This window comes from Tenrec ecaudatus, chromosome 18 (genome assembly GCF_050624435.1).
Source record: "Tenrec ecaudatus isolate mTenEca1 chromosome 18, mTenEca1.hap1, whole genome shotgun sequence".
NCBI classification, from domain to species: Eukaryota; Metazoa; Chordata; class Mammalia; order Afrosoricida; family Tenrecidae; genus Tenrec; species Tenrec ecaudatus.
Window position 1 is genome coordinate 1,743,016 of NC_134547.1, and position 23,974 is coordinate 1,766,989.

At 48.8% G+C, this 23,974-nt stretch overlaps 1 pseudogene; it reads right to left on the reverse strand.

Moving 5' to 3' along the window:
- Positions 1-1,187: 1,187 nt before the first annotated feature.
- The window catches only part of LOC142432569 (G kinase-anchoring protein 1-like), an 81,325-nt pseudogene continuing 58,538 nt past the window's right edge, over positions 1,188-23,974 (reverse strand).

Below are 23,974 nucleotides of genomic sequence, written 5' to 3' on the forward strand. Positions count from 1 at the left end.
ACGGAACACCACTCTGACCTGTCTTTTACACTCCACGGGATCACTGGAATGTTCCAGTCAATTGTTTTGGATATTTTATAAATCCATCTTGTTCATGTAGGCTTAAAATAATTTTTTATGGGGGGTGAGGTGCCACCTCATGACTTTATCTGAATGAATGGCACAAATGAAAGAATGGAAATGAATGTTTGGGTACCAAGTCCAGAGAGGGAGCGGGTTTCCACCCAGCATGTCTGGGCTGCCTTGGGAACTTGGGGAAGCCAGGCCACTGCTTAGCCTTCTCTGTCACTGTCTCCCAGGGTGTGCTTCTCAAAGAGACACTGGGCCAGGCCAGAGTTCGGGCGGGAGTGTCTTGTGCAGGTTGGTCATTCCTCAAGTTCCCTGATGGATCTCGCAATGCATTTCCTGCTCGCCCAGGGAAATGCATCTCGATGAAGTCCCACAGGTCCTAGGCCATCATCACAACCATTCCTAGGGTTGAGCCCTTTGTCTCCAAGGAGCATTCTGACCATACTTCTTCCAAGACAGATCTGTTTGTTCTCTTGGCAACCCATGGAACTTTCAATATTCTTCACCAACACCATCATTCAAATGCACCAATTCCTCTCTGGTCTTCCTTATTCAATGCCCAGCCTTGTCACGCATCTGAGGGCATTGGAGAGACCTTGGCCTGAGGTCTTTTCTTCAAAGGAGCATTCTTGTTCTTCAGCACTTTGAAGAGCTGTGTGCATCAGGTTTGCCCAATACAACATGGCATTTGATTTGATTTGCTCAATACAACATGGCATTTGATTTCTCGACTGCTGCTTCTGTGAGCTCTGGTGGTGGAGCCAAGTAAAACAAAGTCCTGACAGCTTTGCTCTCTTCTCCAGTTATCAGGATGGTGTGTCTTGCTCTGACAGTGAGGATTTTATTTTTCTTTACACTGAGTTGCAAACCATACTGAACGCTGCAGTCTTGGGTTTGACAATAGGCACAGATAAACACACACTTGGTCACAATATCTACACAAGCCATCCAGTGGCATCGGTTCCTTGTGTTGGGTTGTCTAGATACACAAAACCAGTGATAGCCATATGTGTATGAGAAGGAACTTTATACCAAGAGGCCATTTCTGTCAAGGAGACATCCTAGCCCAGCCTCGCTCAAGTCCACGGGTCATGTGCTAGTCAGAGCCCTCTTCAGACTCACATAGCTGCTGGCTGATGCTGCAGAAAAGAGAGGCGGAAAAGCGAGGAGATCACAGAGTGGTGGATGCATAGTCATGTGGATCCAAGGTCCATGGAACATGGCAGCTCTCCAGGTCAGAGGCCCACATGGGACAGCCCCTCGAGACAGACAGAGTCCCCATGAAGTCTGAGCAAGAAAGTGATGTGCCAGAGAGAGAAGTATGCACTGGCTTTCTTATAAAAAAGGACACCCTCATCCCCCCAAGAAGGCATCCCCAGGCTACCCCCTGATTGACAGGTTGGCCTCCATCCCAACCCTCACACAGGTACCATTAAGGTAGCCTAAAGTCGAACATGGCCTGTGTCATGTTGTATACATCGCGACGTGTCAACGTTCTCACTGTCTCCACTCTTACTGTTTCACTACTATTGAGTCTCCTTATCCCTCAAAAGACTGCATTCGACTCGTTCATTCAAAAACCTGTAGTCTACATGTTCAATCTGTACACCGAGCGAATCATCGGAGAAGCTGGAGTCCATGAAGAAGAGTGTGGCATCAGGATTGAAGAAAAGGCCTGTGAACGACCTGTGATGTGCAGATGACACAGCCTTGCCGCCTCAAAGTGAGGAGAACGTGAAGCCCTTGCTGATCAAGACCAAGGCGGACTGTAGCCCTCAGGATGTGTTACAGCTCAATTTAATGAAGACCACATGCCCCATAACTGGCCCAATGGACAAGACCATGAAAAGTGGAGATAAGGTGAAGCTGCCAAGGACGTTGCCTTGCTTGGATCTGCAGTCAATGTTCATGGAAACAGAAGTCAAGAAATCAAAAGCTGCACCGCATTAGGTAAATCTGCTGCACGAGACCTCTTTAGAGTGAAGAACAACTGCGTTACGAAGGTGCACCTGATCCAAGCCACGGTGTTTTCCATTGACTTACACGCCTGTGAAAGTGGGACATTGGATAAGGACGATGAAGAATCAGTGCATTTGAATTACAGTGCTGGAGAGGACCTGCGGGCTGCTAAAAGGACCCCCCAATCTGTGTTGGAAGAGGTACAATCAGAGTACTCCTTAAAGGTTAGGGTGGCAAGACTTAGGCTCATGTAGTTTGGACATGTGTTCAGGAGAGACCCACCCCTGGGAAAGGACATCATAAGCATGTGGAAGTTGGACACGGATGGGGAAAACCACAGCAGAATGGATGTGCTTGGATTTTGTGCTGGAAAGGAATATCGAAAGGACCGTGGACTGCCAAAAAGACAAACCGCGCTGTCTTGGAAGAAGTAAAACTGGCAGTAGCCTTAGTGGCAAGGATGGCAAGACGATGTCTCCCCTACTTTGGAGATGTTGTCAGGAGGACCAATTTCTACAGAAAGACATCAGGCTCGGTAAAGCAGAGGGTCAGTGAGAAGGGGGGTAGAGCCTCAGCCAGATGCATTGACACAGGGGCTGCAGCGATGGGCTCAGACATGAGAATCATGGTGAGAAGGTCTGGGTCGTGTTCCGTTCTGCTGTACACGGGGTGAGGATGAGCTGGAATGGACTCACCGGCACCGGACAACAATCATCAGGATCTGTCTACTGTGGGCCTGATGTGAATGATCCATAGTGGTAGCTGGGTACTATCGAGTTCTGACCCCAGAGGCTCCCAGATGATTCTTGTCCAGATAACAACATCCTGAGACTGGTTGGCCATCACTCTTGGTGCTCAACTGTGGCTGGTCAACCAGCGGCATGAGCATTGCCCCAAAGCTCTGGAGACTTTCAGAGCCTCAGGTCCCACCCCTGGCCTACTGAGTCAGACCTGCACTTTTGCAAGTTTCCTCAGTTGCATCACGGGCCCCTTAAGAAGCACGACTGTCTGCTGTCGAGTGGCAACTTTGGGTTGGATAGCATTTCCCCGATCACACGTCCCTCTTGAGTAGGAAAAGTGCTCATGTTGAATTCTTGGAAACTTTACTCAAAGCTCTTGGCTCTTCCTCTTTCTTCACACTCACTGAGAAATTTTCTCTCCGAGGCTCCTCTCCCACATCCTTTCCTCAACTCCGGGCCTCCCTCCTGAACTCCACCCATGTTCCACACTGAATGTGTGTTAGACTTTCAAGTTCCCAAAGGTTTGTTGTTTTGTTTCAGTGGAAGAGTAAATCTTATTAATGGATGAAAAACTAAAGTGATACGAAGTATGGATAGTAGACATTCATCACCGAATTCTTCTGAAATTCTTCTTCTCATTTTAAGCCCAAAGGACATTAAAGTATAGACTGCTGGCGACCTGGTTGTTTTTCATTCCTTCAACCAAGACTGCATCATTCAGCAGCTGCACACCATTAAAGATGGACATTTTTCTAAAACCCTGGACGTTTTTCATTGTGTATTGACCTCCAAGACTAATGCCATCCTCTACCCTGGCCGGTCCAGAGCTTCTTTTTGCTTTTCTGCTGCCCTGATATTTGGCTAATTCTGCTCCTAATGCTTTCACTTTAGATCTCTCCGGTACTAATGCAGCACGAAGCGAAGGGACCCATATGCTTAGTTCATCCTTGACCTCTGCAATTCATCAACTTGGAGAAGTAGTTCTGCTTTAGCTTTCATTCCCCTCCTGAAGCCATTTCAGTAACTGCGTTCCTTGCCTTTACTGCCTTCTACTTTGCTTCCCATTGAGCGAGCGCGCTTTTCAGCCTCTGGGTCTCAGCATCTTCCCTTTCAAGTTCCAACATTAGTCCTTCAATTCTCCCGTCTTTCAGCACCACTTCCCGGTTATGTTCCCGAGTTGCACAATTATCTGTTCCATTATATTCTGCTAGCGGTCCCTTTCTTTAATAAGAATTCGATGAACCTCATCTTCCAGTCTATTGAAGCATCCTCCCTCATGTGACAAAGTTGGAGAAGAACTCAATTCCTCAGCCTCTTTGTGAACTTTGCTCTTCAGATCGAAAATCTATTAGCGATACCTAAGAGGTTTGTCTTTTCCCCGATGATTTTTAAAATTTTTATCTTTTATTCCTGCCCCTTGATTGAGTTGAAGCGCATTCAGAATTTTCATACTCCTTTTTTTGTGTGCTTCTTGGATTCTAATTTATTTAGCAACAATGCCTTTTGAAGATGTGCTTCAAACATTTCCGATGTCAGCTGCTCAGCTCTCTGGCTCCACTTTTGCCAATTTTCTTCTCCGGAGTCCCTCTCTACTGGTCGGACAAGGAAAGCTCCTGCGGAGTGTAGGTTAATGGTGGTGGAATGATTTGGAAAAGGACACCTATCGTGGGTGTACACCACGAGAGTGTAATCAATGGCACCGAGTCATGCATGCAGAAGTCGCAGAATCGAAGAATGTTTGTTGTGTTATTTTTTTGGCCACAATTAGGAAAAAATTATTCCGTGCACAACAATGAGTACAAGGAAGAAGAATATGGCTTAGGAAAGAAATGTGGGGATGATGATACCACTTTGCTTGATTTGAGGGAATTACTGAATTGTGTGTCCTGTGGATGAAGTCCTAATAAAACTGTTAAATAAATAAATGTTTCTGAATAATAGCCAAAAAAGAAAGAAAGAAAACTCCATGGGGTGGTTCTATATCACACGGGCTCAGGTCACTATGAATCAGAATCAGCTCTCTGGTACCCTAAAACAGCACCCGCCTTTATGGGAGCACATCTTTCTCCCATGAAGGCTCTCAGTGGGTTTAAACAGCTAACCTTTCCATTGTGTCACTAAGGAACGTGTAATCTCTTTAGGAGTTATTCGCTGCCAAGTATGTCCATGTTTGGAAGTGCCTGTCTTCAGAGCAGAGGCCGGTGTTGTGCTGTTTCCAAGAAATTCAGCTGCTTCCTGCTAAAGAGGCCACGTCTGTGTTGTGTGGACCCCAGCTGGGTGCTTAGCTAATGCATCCGGAGAGAGTCCCCAGCCATTCTCTGCATGAAGATGCATTCTGATGCCTGAGCTTGGTGGCAACATCTGAGCTACTTCCTTCTGGTGGCCACAAGCTAGCAACTAGACACGTGTCTTCCAGCGGAACCTGCCTTTCAAATGTGGCCTTCACCCATGCACTCCTGCCCCCAAACCATGGGGATAAGGAGTCTTCTCCATGGAGGACCACAGTTTCTGGGTGCAGAGAGGAAGGGGGTTGGGGGCCAATGTCTGGAACAGAGAGCAGCTTCTTTTCTGGGTCCAGCGCAGGAAAGAAAATATTGGTGACAAACTAAATAAGATGCAGAGGAATGCTTTTATAATCCCAGGGTGAGAAATTCCATTTTCCCCCAATGCTGCTGAAATAAACAAGCACAAGATGAAAGACTAGTAAGAGCTGTTGAAGGGGCCAGGTTGACACAGTGCTCTCAAAGTGCCAGGCTGCCACAAGGTTGACAGTTCGAAATCCATCAGCCACTCAGCAGGAAGAAAGTTCTGGCAATCTACTCTCCTCAATGGATACATTGGATGGTGTGAGATACAGCAAAAGTTAAAATTAAAAAATAATAATATATAATAATAAGGGTCCCTGGGGAGTAGGGTGGTGGCAGGAATGGGATAAAAGGGAGCTGATATCAAAAAGTTCAAGAAGAAAGAAAATGTTTTGGAAAAGGATGGTGGCAGCAACTGTACAGTTATGCTTGATCGAATTGAATTCTGGATTTTTATATCTGGGAGAGCTCACAATAAAATCACTAAATTAAAAAAAAATTTTAAGCAAACCCTTCCAGTGACTCAGCTTATAGGCAGGCCTGTGAAGGGAGCAGCAACATCAGGGAGATATTCGATCCATACACAGTCAACCAGACAAGACCCAGAGGGCGGCATGTGCCCAGGGATAGATCAAGCTTTCAGGCAGGCAGGGAGAGGAAAGGAGGGGAAGGGGAAACAGGCCCCATAGAGAGGAAGCGATGGCAGGGACTTCAATCAGCATCAGGGAGCAACATGTCTATGAATGGTTGCGTGGAAGTCAATTCGCTCTGCAAACGTTCACCCAAATCACTACAAGTTTGCTCTTGTTGTTTTGTTGCAACCTTGCGCACCCCGTGTGCGCACCCCGTGGCGCAGCTCCCCTCTGCTGCATGGGGTCTCTGTGGGTTGATCTGACCCGAAGCACACATTGGTGGTGTTTTGCCAGGTGCCAGATAGGTGATGCAGACTCACAGTGACCGGATGTGCAGCAGGACGAAACACCACCCGGTTCTGCGCCATCCTCACAAGGGTGGCCACGTTCGAGCCCATTGCTGGTGAGAAAAGCAGCAACTGTCCTTGTGGCCACCGGTCACGGCGCCAGCCACCCCTCCCCTCGCCACTTCGTGCTGCAGAGGCCCAACAAGAGGGTGGTGCCATTGTGATCACAGGGTTTTCATGCGCTGGTTCTTTGGGAACTGACCACCAGGCCTTTCTGCCTACTCCGACATGGTCTAGAATCCCAGGTGAAGCCTGTGCGGCACCATCGCACCAGGTAAGCTCTGCCGACAGACACTACCCACTGGCCATAGGACAGACAGCCTCAAAGGCAAACTCCACCAGTGATGGAAAGCTGGGCACGCAGAGAGCACTGGAAAGGGCACTCCTGCAGATGCCCTTAGGTCAGAATTTAGCATCCAAGCACTTGATCTTCCTTTTGACCCATTTTAAATTTGTTCTAGTTTTTTTTCCTGCTTTCTTTCCAATTAAGGTTTTTCCCCCCTCTGTTTCACTTTGTTTGTATTGTTAGATGTTTTGTTTTTAGTATAAGAAATCCAGGATGGGGAAATCTACAGAGACGATAACTGGAGTCGTGGTTCCTGGGTAGCGGTTACGTGTTGGGCGGTACAATGCGCAAGGCCAGCAGTTCGAAACTGCCCGCTGCTTGGTGGGCTTGACTTGCTGGCAGTGAGTGGTTTGGGTTTGGCTTAGGGTTTGGCAGGAGAGGTTAGAGGAACAATGAGTGCCAAAATGAAGAAAATGTTCTAAAACTGTGGGGATGACTGTACAGCAACTCTGGATGTGACCAAACTGTTGAATTCCATGGTCTGGGAATTAAGTGCCAATAAAACTTGTGAAAAAAATTCCGGAACCACTTTTTAACAAACAGAATGAACCGATATTAAACCTACTGAGGGTTTATTTTTAAAGAATGCATTACACCTTTTTTAAAAAAAAAAACAACCCTGAAAACGAATGGGCAGAACGAATCCATCTGGAAACTTTCCAGGGACTATTTTTGGATGCATTGCTGTTTTCATTATGCCTGGAGTCCTGGAACTCCGTACGGGTCACACCTCAGTCTGGAGCTGAGGCCTTCTAAGGGCTCGGCAGTGCCTCTGGCCAGTAGCTACCTGGTGGCTGTTTTCTGACCTGCTCAAAGCAATCAGCCCTCTGGGAAATGTGAGCATTAGGTTTATTTTGAACCTCTACCCTGTATCCATTTTGATTAACAAACTAAAATAAAACCCCAAAAGTCTCCATGAAACTAGAGACAATGAGGAGAATGGAGAGAAATGCAGGCTTTGCAGACAATGTCTCTCTCACAAGGTGAAGGTCGTGTGGCAGCCTCGCCTGGGCGGGCACCATCCTCCAACCGCACGAGCCCCCTTTGCCTCCATGTCACGTTTGGGTCAGTCTCTTCATAGCTCGGATTCTTTTTAAATCATTTTCTTGATTTACTACTCTCATCACAATCCATGCATCCATGCATCCATGCATCCATGCATCCATCCATCCATCCATCCATCCATCCATCCATCCATCCATCCATCCATCCATTGGGTCAAGCACATTTGTACATAGGTTGCCATCATCATTTCCAAAACATTTTCTTTCTGCTTGAGTCCTTGGTTTCAGCTCAATCCGCCCCCCTCTCCCTTATGAACCCTTGAAAATTTAAACATGATTATTTTTTCCATGTCTTACACTGACCGCTGGCTCCCTTCACCCACTTTTCTGCTGTCCGTCTCCCTGAGGGGGTTCTATGTAGATCATTGTGATGGGTTCTCTGAGCTCAGGTGTTTTTCTTCACACACCAAGAACCAAGCTCACCACCATGGAGGCAATTCTGATGCATCGTGATCCTGGAGGACAGGGTAGAACCGCCCGGCGCTTTCCGATACTGCAAGCAGGGTTGGGATTCACATAATCTAACGACTGGCCAGCTGCCCTAATGACCGTTTTAAGTAGAGGGAAAAAAAGAGATACAGTGATTTAACAATGTAACACATAAGAACAAGAGAAGAGGCACACCGAACTAGATCATCTTATAAGAAAGAGTTTTAGCACGTGAAGGAAAAAAAATAAAAATGTTTTAAAGGCCCCCCTCCCAAAAAAAAGCACCCTCTTATTTAAGATATTCCCATATTGTCCCGTGATCCATGTCCTCCCTTTATCTTTTTGATGCTTTGCTTTCATCCGCGCCTCCTGGGCGGGGTATGATTTATCCTCCGCTATCTTTTCAGTGCATGAGGAAGATTATACTCCTTTAAAGGCAGGCCAATTAGACACCGGCCGTTGTGTTTGATAGATGAGAAACAAGCAGTTTCTCTTTGAACAGACTCTATTAATCTCTGGAAAAAACCACTCTCCGATTCTGCTGAACGGACAGCCGTGCTTCTGACAATGCTTAGAGCTCCATGAATGCCTTCGGCAGTTGCACAGCTGACTCATCCTCTCGCGTGGGAACTTGGGGTGTCACGCAACGCTGAAACGAATGACAGCGTGTCCCCCTCCGGGGCTTCGGCACGTCTTCTCTTTACGTTCTGTGCTTGTTGACTGAAGTCACACACGCCAGGGGAGACAAAGGCTGCGTTCCATCAGAAGCATCACCCGTGTTAAGACATGAGTACATCAACGGGACAGCAAAGTTCCTTCCACTTTGCTTCCTGTGGGTGGAAGGAACGTCACCCCTGGGGCTTAGACGCCGCCGGCGTGCAGGGGAACGTTGGACGAGGGTCAGGAGACACGATTAGCAAACCATAAAAACGACATGAATCACAATGAGCACCAGGAAGGAGAGCATGTTCTGGAGTTGAATAGGGTGACGACTAGACCTCTCCCGGAGAGGGCTGAATTATGGATTTGTAGGACATGTGGGCACAGCTGCAGCCAAGCATGGAAAAACACAAGAGGTCAGAAATGTAAATTGGTCATGTCCACACCGGGCAGCTGCCCAGCCACCCACCTTCGAGGGAAACCGTGCTGCAAAGTGCCATCAACAACCAGTTCTTCAAACTCACCCCCCAATGAGGTATTGGGTCTCCCCACCGGCAAGAAGCGGCCAGATCTCAGCACTGACCGCAACTCCCCGTGGGAACAGAAAGCCTCGTCTTTCTCTCCTGCCGCAGCCGGTGGGTTTGACTTGCTGACTCCATGGCTAGCAGCCCACTCCACCGCCGGGTCTCCTTCCCACTCACGCTCCCTTAGTAGCCCACCAGAGCTCAAAACCAGACTCGCAGCTGCCACGTCGATCAGGGCAGAGAAGAGCTGCCTCGGCGGGTTTCTGAGACTGCCCATCTTTCTGGGAACAGAAAGCCTCGTCTTTCTCTTGTGGGCACAGCTGGTGGTATCGATTGCTGACTGTATGGCCAGCAGCCCCGTTTGGAACTCAGTATGTCGCCAGGGCTCCTTTTAATAGGCGGCAGGGTGGTGTCAATCTAATTAAAGCAATACAGGGCAGGGTGGTGTCAACATAACTTCCCGTGTGGGTCCCTTTACTATAGCACTCGTTCTATTGCCAGCAGAGCGTGGGGTGAGGTGGGGCGGGAGGGTGCGTTCTGCAACGAGCATTATCTCTGCGTGAGACATGCCTGCGTAGAGGACCAACCAGGGGCTGATTGAACCCTGCCCATCCCCTTTTATGGAGACCAATGGGCAGTAGCCCGAAAGAGGGTCTCTGGTCCTTCACCAAGTGATGCCTTTTGAGTTCAGATTCAGAAAGCCCAGCTGGGAGCCCTGGTGGCGCTGTCAGGTAAGCACTGGGCTGATAATGACAAGGTCAGTGGTTCAAACCCACAAGCTGCTTCAAGGGAGGAAGAAGATGAGGCTGTCTGTTCGCGCAAAGACTTGTGGCCTTGGGAACACCTCTCCGGGGAGGCTAGGAGCCAGAATATCCTGGGCAGCAGTGGGGTTTGGTCACAGGGTTGGGGGTCCTACCAGGAAAGAAAGGATGGAGTGAGAGGAAAGTTACTGGTAGGTTCCTTGTTGCTAGGGATTTCTTACAGTGAGTATTTCATGGAGACGAAAGCTGATGATGCCCAGCTATCAAAAGATATACTGTTTGGGGTCTTAAAAGCTTAAAGATAAACAAGCGGCTAACCAGCTAAGAAGCAACAAAGCCCACATGGAAGAAGCACACCAGCCTGTGTGATCACGAGGTGTCAATGGGATCAGGTATCAGGCATCACAGACCCAGGAAAAAAAAATCATATCAATGTGCATTATGGGGAAGTGGAGTGGAGACCCAAAGCCCATCTGTAGAGAGTTGGACATTCCCTCACAGAAGGGTCACCAGAGAGAGACAAGCCAGTCAGGGTGCAGTATAGCACCAATGAAACATACAACTTTCCTCTAATTCTTTAATGCCCTCTCCCCATTACCATGACCCTAAATCTACCTTACAAACCTAGCTAGACCAGAGGATGTACACAGGAACAGATAAGAGCTGGAAACACAGGGAATCCAGAGCAGATAAACCCCTCAGGACCAATAATGAGAGTAGCAATAGCAGGAGAGGAAGGGGAAGGTGGGGGTGGGGGAGAGAAAGGGGAAACCAGTCACAATAATCGACATATAACCCTCTCCCTGGGGGATGGACAACAGAAAAGTGGGTGAAGGGAGACAGCGGTCAGTGTAAGACATGAAAAAATAGCAATCACTTATAAATTATCAAGGGTTCATGAGGGAGGGAGGAAATTGAGAAGATGATGCCCAGCGCTCAATTAGAAAGAAAATGTTTTGAGAAGGATGATGGCAACCTAGGTACAAATGTGCTTGACGTGATGGATGGATGGATTGTGATAAGAGCTGTATGAGCCCCCAGTGAAATGATTTAAAAAAGAAGGAAGTGAGTGTTTCGTTTCCCGAGTAAGAAAGCGCCTGCGAAGAAAGCACAATGCCCCTGTCAAGCTCTCTCCTGGAGACGGTCCTTATTTCCTCCAGCAGACCAGCACTTAACCCACTGCACTACCAGGCTCCTGGTTTCACCTGCCCACTTCTGTCGGAGCAGATTGCAACCACTGGGGCTCTCTGGGAAGGACAGCGCGCTAACAACCCTACAAGACAGAGTAGAACTACCCCCCCCCCGCTGTGAGTCTCCGAAACTGCAACTGTGGATGGGTGCAGAAAGCCGCCTCTTTCTCCCATGGAGCCAGGCCGGTGTTTGAACTGCTGACCTTGTGGTGAGCAGCCGGACTGGCCACCCATCCGCTAGACAGCGGGGAGCATCAAGTTTGACAAGACAGAATGGCCCTCTGCTCTCCTAGGGAAGCGACCCTCTAACCTTCAGGAAAACGAGGGTCTCCAAGCTGTCGGTCTTTAGGGAAGCAGACAACCTTGTCTCTCTCCTGTGGAGCAGGTGGTGGGTTCGAACCTGCAGCCCTTCAGCTGGCAGGACCAATGCATAGCCCAGCACATCACGGTAGAGCCTGGAATACAGGGCTGCGCAGTTCCCTCTCCATCCCCTCCACCCAGCAGTGGTTTCCATGGTGACGGTCTGAGCCCACTGCCTTTGGCAGAGACTTGGGATGAGAGCTCTTGAGGGACCAGGCTGGGCAGAAAGAGTAGCAGCATACCATATGGGCTGGCTGGGGGTGGGGTGAGGCCTGGCTGGATGGGGAAGGGCTCAGTAGGCAGCCCCCCACCCCCACCCCATGGTGAGTATGAAAAAAAAAAAAAGCGCAATTTAAAAAACAAACCCAAACAGGTTCCTTTGGGTCTTGGCACACAAACATCCTGCAAGTGTGTGTGGAACCTCCCCGATCTATTCCACCATTCATGCTTCTGTGCTGCTAATTCAATGGCTTAAAAACTATGACCCAGCCCCCACTGGTTGCTGGATGTTCAGTACTAGGAGCTGGCGAGTAACTAGCAACAAGTCAGAGAGCCGGCCCAGCCTCCGTCCTGAAAGAGACAGTGAGAGACACCGCTGCCACCGCTCCTGTGGCCCTGAGGGCTCTTCAAACAGCCCCACTGCCTCTGCCTTTTCTATTTTACTGCCACTCAGTGTAAGGTCCAGGATGCATCTTAGAGGCGAGGAGGAGGGGAGTCTGTCCCATGTACTCTGGACACGTTGTCAGGAGGGACCAGTCCCTGGAGAAGGACATCTTACCTGGTAAAGTGGAAACCTTTGAACCCTGAATCAGTGCTGTCCCCCTTTCCACTAGTTCATGCATGTCTTGACCATTGCTCCCTCCTGGAGGATTACCTGGAAGTGATCGCAAGGTAGCAGTCCCTAAACCATAGATGAAAAAAAAATGGGAATGGACAGAGAATGTAAGCTAAAACCAAAAAACAAAACAAAAACAAACCCAAACGTGCTGCCATCAAGTCGATGCTGACTCACGGCGACCCTACAGGACAGAGTAGAACTGCCTCCACCCCCCCCCCCGCCCTCACCCCCCTCCGGCCCCGTGAGTTTCTGAGATGGTAACTCTTTAGGGGAGTAAGTAGAATGTTCCATCTTCCTCCTGCTGGCGATTTCGAACTGCTGACCTCATGGTTAGCGGCCCAGCGCTTGAACATGTGGCCAGTGTAAAAGAGGAAGGGAGGCCCTTTAACAAAACAGGTGAACACCAGGGCTGCCTCCCTGGCTTCAAACACAAAAACGGTTGTGAGGACGGACAGGACTGGGCAGTGTCTGGCTCTGCTGTACATAAGGTCTCTGTGGGTCGTAACTGACTGGATGGTTAGAATCGTTCAAAACCATCAGCCGCTCCACAGGAGAGAAAGAGGGAGCTTCCTGCTCCACTCAAGAGTCTTGGGAAACCCAGCAGGGCAACTCCACGCTGTCCTATATAGTGAGTCGGCTTAGCCGTGGTGGCAATGAGCTTGGTTTCTCGATGTTTGGGGTTTAGTTTGCCTTCTCTGGCCCTGAAATGTCCATCTGTCCTTGTCACTGTTGTCCTTTCAATTTTGTATGGGCCATTCTTCGTTGTTGTTGCTCTTTAGTTCCACAGAGTCGGGGCCAACCCAGTGCAACCTTACCTACAACAGAACGAAACACTGCCTGGTCCTGTATCATCAATGGTTCCTTTGCTTCACCCGGATGAAGCATGGGAACCATTCCCTTGTGGTTTCTATTCTTCATTCAGGTGCAATATTCAAGACAAACATTCTTTGTTGAGCTAAATCACTGTTTAGTTTAAGATGGTTTCATGGGATAGTTCAAGGCTTGGTTCAAGGTTCAAAAGCTGTTTCCAGCAATAGATTCCGAATAGAGTCTCGATGCATCCAGTGAGCCTGGTTTCCAATAAGAATTTGACATTGCATTTCACAGTGCCCCCCCACCCCGATCTAAACCCATCTTTTGAGTCCCTGATCAAAAACATTCAGGGATATGATGCGAGAAACATCCGTTTCTTCAGCTCTCCTAAGGAGGGACTATTTAACCTTGGGAAAACTAAGACTTGCACATTATTGGTTTGTTTGCAACCTGTTTTCCACCAGAATTGCCTTGCTTACACCAGAAGGATTTGCCAAAGGAGTCTCTGTATTGAGAACCCTCCAAAGTAATGAGGCCTTCCCAGAGCACCTGTTGAACCAGGTGACACCTAAGGCAGAGACAAATACACCCAACCGGATAAGAAGGATATCTAGTCTTTAAATCTCTCTCTCTCTCTCTCTCTCTCTCTCTCTCTCTCTCTCTCTCTCTCTCTCTCTCTCCTCTCTCTCTCTCTCTCTCTCACACACACACACACACACACACACACACACACACATACACACACACCTTCATGGGTATCAGGAATATCTAGTCTTCAAATCACACACACACAATCATACACAAAAGGGTTCATGGGCATCTATTATACTCCTCCTAAACAGTGGGGAGGGGGGTAAACCATGTCGAAATGAGAAGACAAACGGATCTTATTTAAAGGGTAGTGTCTATCAAGACTTGATTAAAGCATTAGGGAAAACATTTAAAAAACAAGACGGTCAACCCCTGTGTGTGTGATGCTCATGCCTGCCCGCCGTTTAGATTCGAGACCGAACGTGACCGTGATCTCTCATCGGACGGTGGTCTGTCGGCTTCGTTGTCTCGGTGAACCTGTGCGGGTACAATGTAAATGCAGTCACGGTGTTGCTGTGGTCACCAGCTCTGGGCGATGGGACCAGAGCACAGGGCAGCCACTTCTCATGGCGATCAACAGGCAGTTATTATGGTCAGGGGTGAGGAAGGTGGACACACCTCCTTCACCTCATCATCCCAGGTTCCCCAAAATTAGGCCCCCGCCCCCAAGTCCACATCAGATAGCATTCAAACACCTCCCAGATCATGTGGTGGGAGGTAAAAGAAACCCAAATCCCTCTCTCCTAGGACAAAATACCAACATGTCAGCCGTCTGTGTGCGTGTAGAGACGAGGTAGGAGAAACCAAACCAAACCAAACTTGCTGCCATCCAGTCGATGCCAACTCATCTCGACCCCGTAGGGCAGGGTGGAGCTGCCCCGTGAGTTTCCGAGACGGCTTCACTTGAGGGGAGTAGAAACCCCAGTGCTTGTCCTGCAGAGCTGCGGGGGTGCAGCTGGTCACCTCACAACCCACCGTGTAACCACGGGGCTGCGAGGGCTCCCAAGTAGGACAGGAGGTCATGAAACGGGATCATACAGGGCCAAGGAGGCACAACGAGGGCGAGTCCAAAGAAGCATCGCTCCTAGACCTCGACTCAAAACAACCACGAGCAATCCATTGCAGCGCACGAGAGCTTTGTACGCCATGCTCCCTTTTGCGCCTGGCCACTTCCGAGTTTCTTAGATTCACACTTGGGACCTTCCACGTTCCAATCGCGGTTGAGTGTTCGCTGCAGTTTCTTTTTTGTTTTGAGTCGTGACCCATCAGCGGATGACGGTCCCCCCAAACTGGACTCCATCCACATCACTAACGTCGACCCCACTTGGAAAAGGCAGCTCTTCCCCAGTAGGATTTTGAGTGCCTTCCAACCTGACGCTGTATCAGACAAGCATTCCCTCTTCACACTAATCCCTCCCCCCCAAACAAAACCCCAAGCTCCCTGCCTTCAGTTGATCCCAATTCATAGAGACCCTACAGGACCGGGTAGAACCTCTTCCCAGTCGGTTTTTACCTGGGAGCTTCCCATGAGCCTGGGCGACCCTGCTGGCATTTGAAACACTGGTGGCCTAGCACTCCGTATCACGGCAGCGGTGAACACAGCGTGACAAACTGACGGAAGACTGGCAATTCAAAAAGTGACTGCAGCAACACACCTGTGGGGAGCTGCCATCCCTGAAGCTGGCTGCAGAAGAGGGCGTGGAATAATAGGGATATCATTACTGAGGACAGATGGATCCGGGGTGAAGGCAGAGAGTGCCGGAAGCATGACCCCTCGTGCTTTCTGGACCATGCAAAGACGTGTGACTGTGCGGATCCTAAAACGCCATGGGCAGCACTGCAGGGCGCGGGCGTTCCCGAACACGTCGCTGTGCTCCTGCAGAACCTGCACGCGGCTCAAGAGGCAGTCTTCTGAACAGAACAAGGGCGCACTGTATGGTTTAAAATCAGGGCAGCTCTGGGTCAAGGCTGTATCCACACTTGTTCAGCCTGTATGTTGAGCAAATAGTCTGAGAAGCTGAACTGTAGGAAGAACATCACGAAATCAGGATTGGAGGAAGGCTCCTTAACAACCTGCGATACGCAGATGATGCGCCTTGCTTTCGGAAAGCCAAGAGGACTTGCAGCCCTTGAGGACTTGACCCAAAGCCCATCTGTAGGTAACTGGACATCCCCTTACAGAAGGGTCGCAGGGAGGAGACAAGCCAGTCAGGGTGCAGCATAGCATCAATGAAACACACAGTTGTCCTCTAGTTCTTCAATGATTCCTCCCCACCACTATCATGACCCCGCTTCTATCTTAAGGATCTGGCTAGACCAGAGGATGTAGACTGCTACAGATAAGAGCTGGAAACACAGGAAATCCAGGACAGATAAACCCCTCAGGACCAATAATTAGAGTATCTATACAAGGAGAGAATGGGGAAGGTGGGGGGAGAAAGGAGGAAGCAATCACAAGGATCTACATATAACCCCCTCCCTGAGGGACGGACAACAGAAAAGTGGGTGAAGGGAGACATCAGTCAGTGTAAGACATGAAAAATAACAATTTATCAATTATCAAGGGTTCGTGAGGGAGGGAGGGGAAAAGTGAGGAACTGATACTAAGGGCTCAGGTAGAAAGAAACTGTTTTGAGAATGGTGATGACAACAAATGTGCAAATGTGCTTGACACAGTGTATTATGGATTTTGATAAGAGTTGTATGAGCCCCCAATAAGATAATTAAAATTTGTGTTTAAAAGGTAGGCAGGGAATCAGAAAGATTGCAGAGGAGTTGATGCATTTGAATACCAAAGGTCCCAGAGACTGCCAGAAAAAAAAATCGGTCCTTAAATAAGTTCAGTGAGAATGCTCCTTAGAAGCCAGGATGGTGAGACTTGGTCTCATGAACTTTGGACGCGCGTTGTCAGGGAGACAAGTCCCTGGAGAAGGACATCATGCTTGATAAGGTAGAGGGGCAGCAACAACCAGGAAGACCCTCAGAGAGATGGATGGACACAGTGGCTGCAACCATGGACACCAACATAGCAAGGACCCGTGGTGAGGACGATGCAGGACAGCATCTTGCTCTGTCACATTTGGTCATTAGGAATGGAAGCAGCTCAAGGGCACCTCACCACCACCACCACCACCACCACCACCACCACCGCCACCGCCGCCACCACCACCATTCAATCAACAAGGGGGCCTGCATGGCCATGTGTCTGCTGGAGTCAGAGGCCCACTCGCCAAATCTCTGTTGCACAACAAGAGTGTACTCTAACTCAACAGTATTATGAGGCTTGTATCTCCCTTCATCGATAGGCATGGGTGAGGCATTCTGCACTCCCATCAACAGCTCTGGCTCTCAGTAACGCAGACCTTGGCCTATCTATAGGGTCCCTGTGAGTCAGCGCCGACTCCCCAGGAGTGAGTTTGCACAGAGAGACGCCATTCTTACGTGTTGGGATTTAAATTTTATTTGCAGTTAGAATTATGTGTCGTATATTTGCAACCCACACGTTCTGCCTCAAAGGCCTGGAAAATTCCAGTCTCGGAAGCTTCCGGCCAATTCCACAGTCAGCTCCCCTCCCCACACCGGCTGCGGTTTCCATGACAATGATTAAGCCCACTTGCTTCTGACTCGCGGAGCAGAACACAGCAGAGCTCCTGGTAATAGAACTACCTGGGAGGAGGCTGCCCACCTTCCATCCTCACGGTGGTTCTCCCAAGCCACCCTCTTCAGGGGTGGCGTCATGGAGGCCAGATTCTGGACTCCTGGAGCAGGGTAGTAGTGTTGGTGGGACACCTCACTCCTGTGGGAGACAAGTGGGATCCAGAGAATTGAATTCTCCTGAGGCAATGGTGGGAGATAAATGCGGAGGATGAGGATGGGATGAATGATAAATGGAGATGAGTGAAGTACAGGCTGACTATTGTCTACCCAGGAAGCCTAGTGGCACAGCTGACGAGGTGCTCACTTGCTAACCTGGAGGCAAAGACAATGGAATGCAGGCCCAACAGTTGAGTAAAATATAGCAGTGTACTCTTCAAATTCCATTAGTTTTTGTTGTTGTTGATGTTGTTTGGGAGGGAGAGGTGGTGGTTAGGGAAGAAAGAAAGAAACCTGAACTGGGAGGGAGTGAGTCGATCAGGGAGCAGCAGAGCGCACACCTCTGTCCCCTGGAGGCCTCCTCACCCCCTGCTATCAGGACCTCAGAGCCACCTCCCAATCTAGACTAGAATATGGGAGCATGTCCATAGGTACAGGCAAGAGATAAAACTCACAACACAGGGAACCCGGCACAGGAATGGGAATAGAGAGACCAAAAGGGCAGGGGGAAGGGGGGGGGAGAAGGTGGGGGAAGGGGGAGAAGTGGAGAGGGAGGGGTCACTGAGCACGATGAATGGCACATCACCACACACCCCAGCCAGGGGGAAGAGCAACAGAAACCAGAGGGGAAGGGAGGACAGCAGTCAGAGTGAGGTTTGAAAATAATTAACAGTCTACAATCTATCAGGGGGCCACGAGGGGTGGGGTTGGGGGTAGGAGGAGGGAGGGGGGAAAGGAGGAGCTGATCCCAAGGGCTCAATGGAAAGTAAATGTCTAGAAAAGAACGATGGAATCTACGTACGAATATGTCAGAGACAGTTGATGTGTGGTTTGTAACAAGAGTTGTAAGAGCCCCCAATGAAATATTAAAAAAAGAAAATACACAGTTTGTTTTTTTTTAAAAAAGGCAGAGGATGTACTCTGGTACAGATAGGAACTGGAAACACAGGGAATCCAGGGCGGATGAGGGCCATTGGTGAGAGTAGCGATACCAGAAGGGTGAAGGGAGGGTGGGGTGGAAAGGGGGAACCGATTACAAGGATCTACATGTGACCTCCTCCCTGGGGGACGGACAACAGAAAAGTGCGTGAAGGGAGACGTCGGACAGTGTAAGATATTTCAAAGTAATAATTTATACATTATTAAGAGTTCATGAGGGAGGGGGCAGCAGGGAGGGAGGGGGAAAATGAGGAGCTGATGCCAGGGGCTTAAGTGGAGAGCAAATGTTTTGAGAATGATGAGGGCAATGAATGTACAAATGTGCTTTATGCATGGATTGATGTATGGATTGTGATCAGTTGGATGAGCTCCTAATTAAAAAAATGATTTTTTTTTAAAAAAAGGAAGAAAAAAGAAATCCGAACCCTTGCCACCAACTCATGGAAACTCCTGTGTCCAAGTGGAACAGGGCCGCATCCGGTTTTCAATGGCTATGATTCTGAAAATAGATCTCCACAAAGCTTGGTCATTCTCACCACATTTCCAACTTTTTCGTAATGCGGTGATCCACCTACTAGACTAGCGTGTCACCCTGACTTACATGCGCACCGGGAGCTCCCCAATCCACGCGACCAGCTTTATGGCAAAGGACCGGCAATATCTCCAAGGAGGGCTGGCCCTGACGGTACGTGTCGGGCTCTTTTCCATGGACGTGGATTGTGGATTTGCTTTCACTCCAGCAGGGTTGTGGCCCCTTCGGAAGCTGCTCTGCACATGCTCCGGAGGAAATGCTTGTGCCTGGCTCTCCCTTCAGGCCCGGGGCCTTTTTTACAAGTCTCCTCAGTTCCCGTCAAAAACATTTATGTGCTCACAGCGGGTTACACATCCACAAGGCAAAGGCATTTCCAAAGGAAAGGCTATCAGTGGGGAAGGGTTGGATGATAGAAATCCATCCTCCCGTTTCTGAAATCCTTGATATCCAAGATTTATAAAGCAGTCTCTACTGCACTGACCCCTATAACTCCCCACGAGATCCAAACATCCTCAAAATGTGTTGACCACCATGAATCTACGCAGCCAAGGTTAAATCGAACGCAATAGAAAACCACAGGAAAATGAACAGAGAACAAAGCTGGCCCCTTAACAGGCCACAGACAGCTCCAGATGCGCAATGAAACAGAGTGCAATAAAACGAGGTCTGCCTGGAGTCAGCTAACACTCTCCCAGGGAGCATGCTTGGCCGTGATATGTATTACATCTTTATTTGTCATATCTGCATCTTATAGACTGAGTATCAATGTTTGCTAGAATTTAGTTAACAGTGGACCCAGCATTTGCACATTGTCCCTTGGGAAATTCATTTTCCAGCTGCTTCCCTGGACTGTTTCATCGCCCACACTTGCTGCCCACGCAGCCTGTTCACCTTGTTAGAGGAGGGTTGCCGTGTCGGAGGACGAGGGTGCGCCTGACCCGTGGTCTTTTCAACGGCCTCATGTGCATGGGAAAGTTGGGCAACTAACAAACTGATGCATCTGAAGACTGAAACTACCACGGGCGGCTAAAAGGACAGCCCAACCTGCCTTGGAAGAAGGACGGCCAGAGTGCTCCTGAGAGGCAAGGACGGGGAGACTTTGTCTCACATACTTTGGACGTGTTGTCAGGAGAGACCAGTCCCTGGAGAAGGACCTCATGCTTGCTAAAGCAGAGGGGCAGCGAAGGGGAGGAGGGCCTTCAGGGAGATGAGTTGGCCCAGTGGCTGTAACACTGTTCTCCAGAGCAGGCACAGTTGTGAGGATGGTGCAGGAGCAGGCAGGGTTCTGTTCTGCTGTGAGTAGGGTCGCTGTGGGTCGGAACCAACTCAGTGGCTCCTGACAACATGTATCAGAGACAACTTGTTAGTCCCTAACAACAAGCAGCACCTAGACCAGCAGTTCTCAACCTGTGGGTCTTGACCCCTTTGGGGGTTGAATGACTCTTTCACAGTGGTTTCCGAAGACCATCAGAAAACCCATATTTCCAACGATGGTCTTAGGAACCGAGACAATGGGTCTGCCCACATGCAGATACAGGCACATACGCGTATCTGGCGTGAAGACTGTTATTCGTGCTACATACACCATGCTTCAAGACAAAATTTCATTGATTTGTCATTAGAAATAAATATTTCACAATATATAATGACATGTTTTGTGATTCATCACTATGCTTTCATGATGTTCAATTTGTAATCATGAAAATACACCCTGCACATCAGATATTTTGGTGGCAATTCATAACAGTAGCAAACAGTTATGGAGTAGCAACGAAATAATGTTATGGTTGGGGGCCACCACCACTTGAGGAACTGTCTGAAAGGGTCACTGCATGAGGAAGGTTGAGAACCTCTGGCCTAGACTTTCTGGGTGGCACACACAATTAAGCACTCACCTACTGCCAGAAAGACTGGTGGTTCTAATTTTCCCAGAAGTTCCTTGGACGTAAGCTTTGGCGACGGGCTTCCAGAGTCAGAGCCATTGCAAACCCTGAGGAGTTCAGTTCCACATTGCAACTGGGTTCAATCCACCCAGCCGCTCCTCAGGAGATAGGTCTGGGAATCTACTTCCGGAACTCAGCCATCGGAAGCCCTAGGGAGCACGGTACAAATCCGAGTCACGAGTGGCTTGATGTCCATGGTTTGGGTCTCTTTCATTGGCTCTAGAGCCCAAGTCCCTCGCTAACTACTGTCCTATGTCTCCTTTAATAATAAAACGCACCCAAACTGTCTCTCCACCGTATTACCACTTCTTTTCGTTTCTTCTCTCTGGAACGCACCTTGTGTTGGCTTTGTCTCCACTGCCCACTGGCCCGCTTCCTCTCATCTAGGCTGTCAGAACTCCACCGAGGTCACTGCTCCAACGTCCATGTCAGCTCTCAACAGCAGCCCAAGGAGACCCATCCAGTGTTAACCCGACTCGAAGGTGCCCTGGCGCTGATGGAAACGTTGGTGGCTTGCACCTACCCAGTAGCTCCTGTGGAGAACGATCTTCCTGCTTCTGGAACACTGAAACTCAAAACCGTTTGTCTTGAGTCAATTCAGATGGACAGCGAGCCCCTAAGGACAGAGTGGCACCGTCCCACGGTGTTCCCAAGGCTGTCATCTTCATGGTATCGAAGGGCCACACCTGTAGCGTTTTGAGAAGCGGGTGGGTTTAAACTGCTGACCTTTCCATTAACAGCCACGTGCTTAACAACTGCACCACCAGGGTCTCTTTCAAAGCCCTGTGGGGGCAGTTCTGTTCTATTTTATAGCATCGCTATGCATCAGAACCAACTTGAGAGTACACAGCAATAACAGGAAGAGCAAAGGTACTGTGGTAGTTACATAATCTCATGTCAACTTGAGGGTATTAAGAGTGAAGGGGTGGAGTCTAGCCTGTCAATCAGGTCACGGCCTGATTGATGCCTCCTTGTGGGCATGGCCTTCTCATGAGGATTTTGGAAACTTCCCCTCTCTCTCTGCCTTCATATTCCCATTGACAAGCCACGGGGAGAATTTCTGAGCCCCTGTGAGAGCCCCCCTCTCTCCGCTTCACCTTCCTGCTGTTGAGTCACTTGGAGAGCTGTTGGAGCCACACGGAGACTTGCAAGAGCCCTGGCGATGCTTCGGTGGATCACCCTGGATCCACAAGACTTTGCTCCCACCGGCCTGTGGTCTTCCTGCATTCTGCATCATTGCATGTGACTGCATGAGTCTGAAGAAGGATTTTGGGACTAGTATTGGACTAATGGGCTAATGCCAGATTTATGGACTTGATTTGGACTGGACTGGTGTATTTTCCGGAATATAAATACTAAATCTCTCTCTTACACACGTATGAATGTCCCTGGATTTGTTTCTCTAGTCTACCCGGTCTAACACAGGTGTGGAGCATTTTAAATAGAAAACTGAGAGAGGAACAGGGGCATTTTTACCTAAATTTCACATTTTAGGTAAATAGGAAAACCACATTAGGAAACGAGGCAGCAATGGAAGCTGAGAAGTCTTTCACGTCAGTATCAGTTCTTTAACACTGGTTTGGCACATAGACAAGAAGTTCATTTTCTTTTTACAAAAAAAGAAAGACCCAGTCCTCTTATCATTGTTTTCTTAATGAGAAAAATGTTTTAAATTTTCAAAGGCGGTTTTGACTGAGCTAACTTCTTTCATCCTCATTTTGAGTTTTGGAGTTCACAAATGAGAGTAGCTTACCACGTTGTCCTGGTTTTCCGAAATCTCTGCCCTAAAGTGGAAACTGACTGTGTTAAGCTACAAGCTCCTATCACAGCTTCACTAATCATTGATGCTCCATAAGAATTTCCCCCAGAGACTTGCTGATGAAGGTCTTACAAAGGTAAACACAACTGATATCACCCAAAGTTAACAGAATGTAAAGAGTATCACCATAGTTTACCCAACGATTGGGTATCTGAGGGAACCCTGGTGGCATCGTGGTTGCACATTTCCCTGCAATCCGAAAGGTCGGCAGCTCGAAACCACCAGGCACTCTGAGGGAGAAAGTTGGGGCTTTGTGATCCCATAAGGAGTTACAGTCTCGGAAACCCCCAGGGGCCATTCTCCCCTGTCCTATCAGGTTGCTTTGAGTATGCACGGACTCAATTGCAGTGAGCTTGGGTTTATTTATTCTTGGTTATATCGATTAAATTGTCTTTTGTGTGTGCCTATCTATCCCCCCAAATGGCAGCCCGGGCACATGTCCACCAGCTAAAGGACAAACCTTTTCAATCTTACTCTTTGTGATGTGAACACAAAGCACAAGAGTTTGTCTTTGTACGGTTATGGAACAAATGAAAGCATAAATTAACTGAAGACACGCCAATGTGTTGGGGATGAGTCCCGGAGAGTCGGAGTGAATGCAGAGTGACCCCGTGTCCAACAGAACAGAGTGCTGGCTAGTCTTGACCCATCATCACCGTCTTTGTTATGTTTCAGATCCTGGCACTGACACAATCCATCTCATTGTTTTCCACCGACCCTCTACTTTCCCGAGTATGATGCCCGGCTCCAGGGACAGGGCTCCTCCTGATAACATGTCTAAAATACCAACTCTTCAGTCTCCCAGGTCTTCGCTCCCATGCGTATTTTCTTCCACTCTCAGGAGCCACATCCACTGCTCTTTGACGTTTTAAAGAGAAAAGATGTCACTTGGAGGACTAATGGATACTTGATCCAAGCCAGGACATTTTCAATCATCATGTGCATGTGAAAGCTGGCCAGTGAATATGGAGAAACAGGAGAACTGATGCACTGGAAGTATGATGGTGAAGAATACTGAAA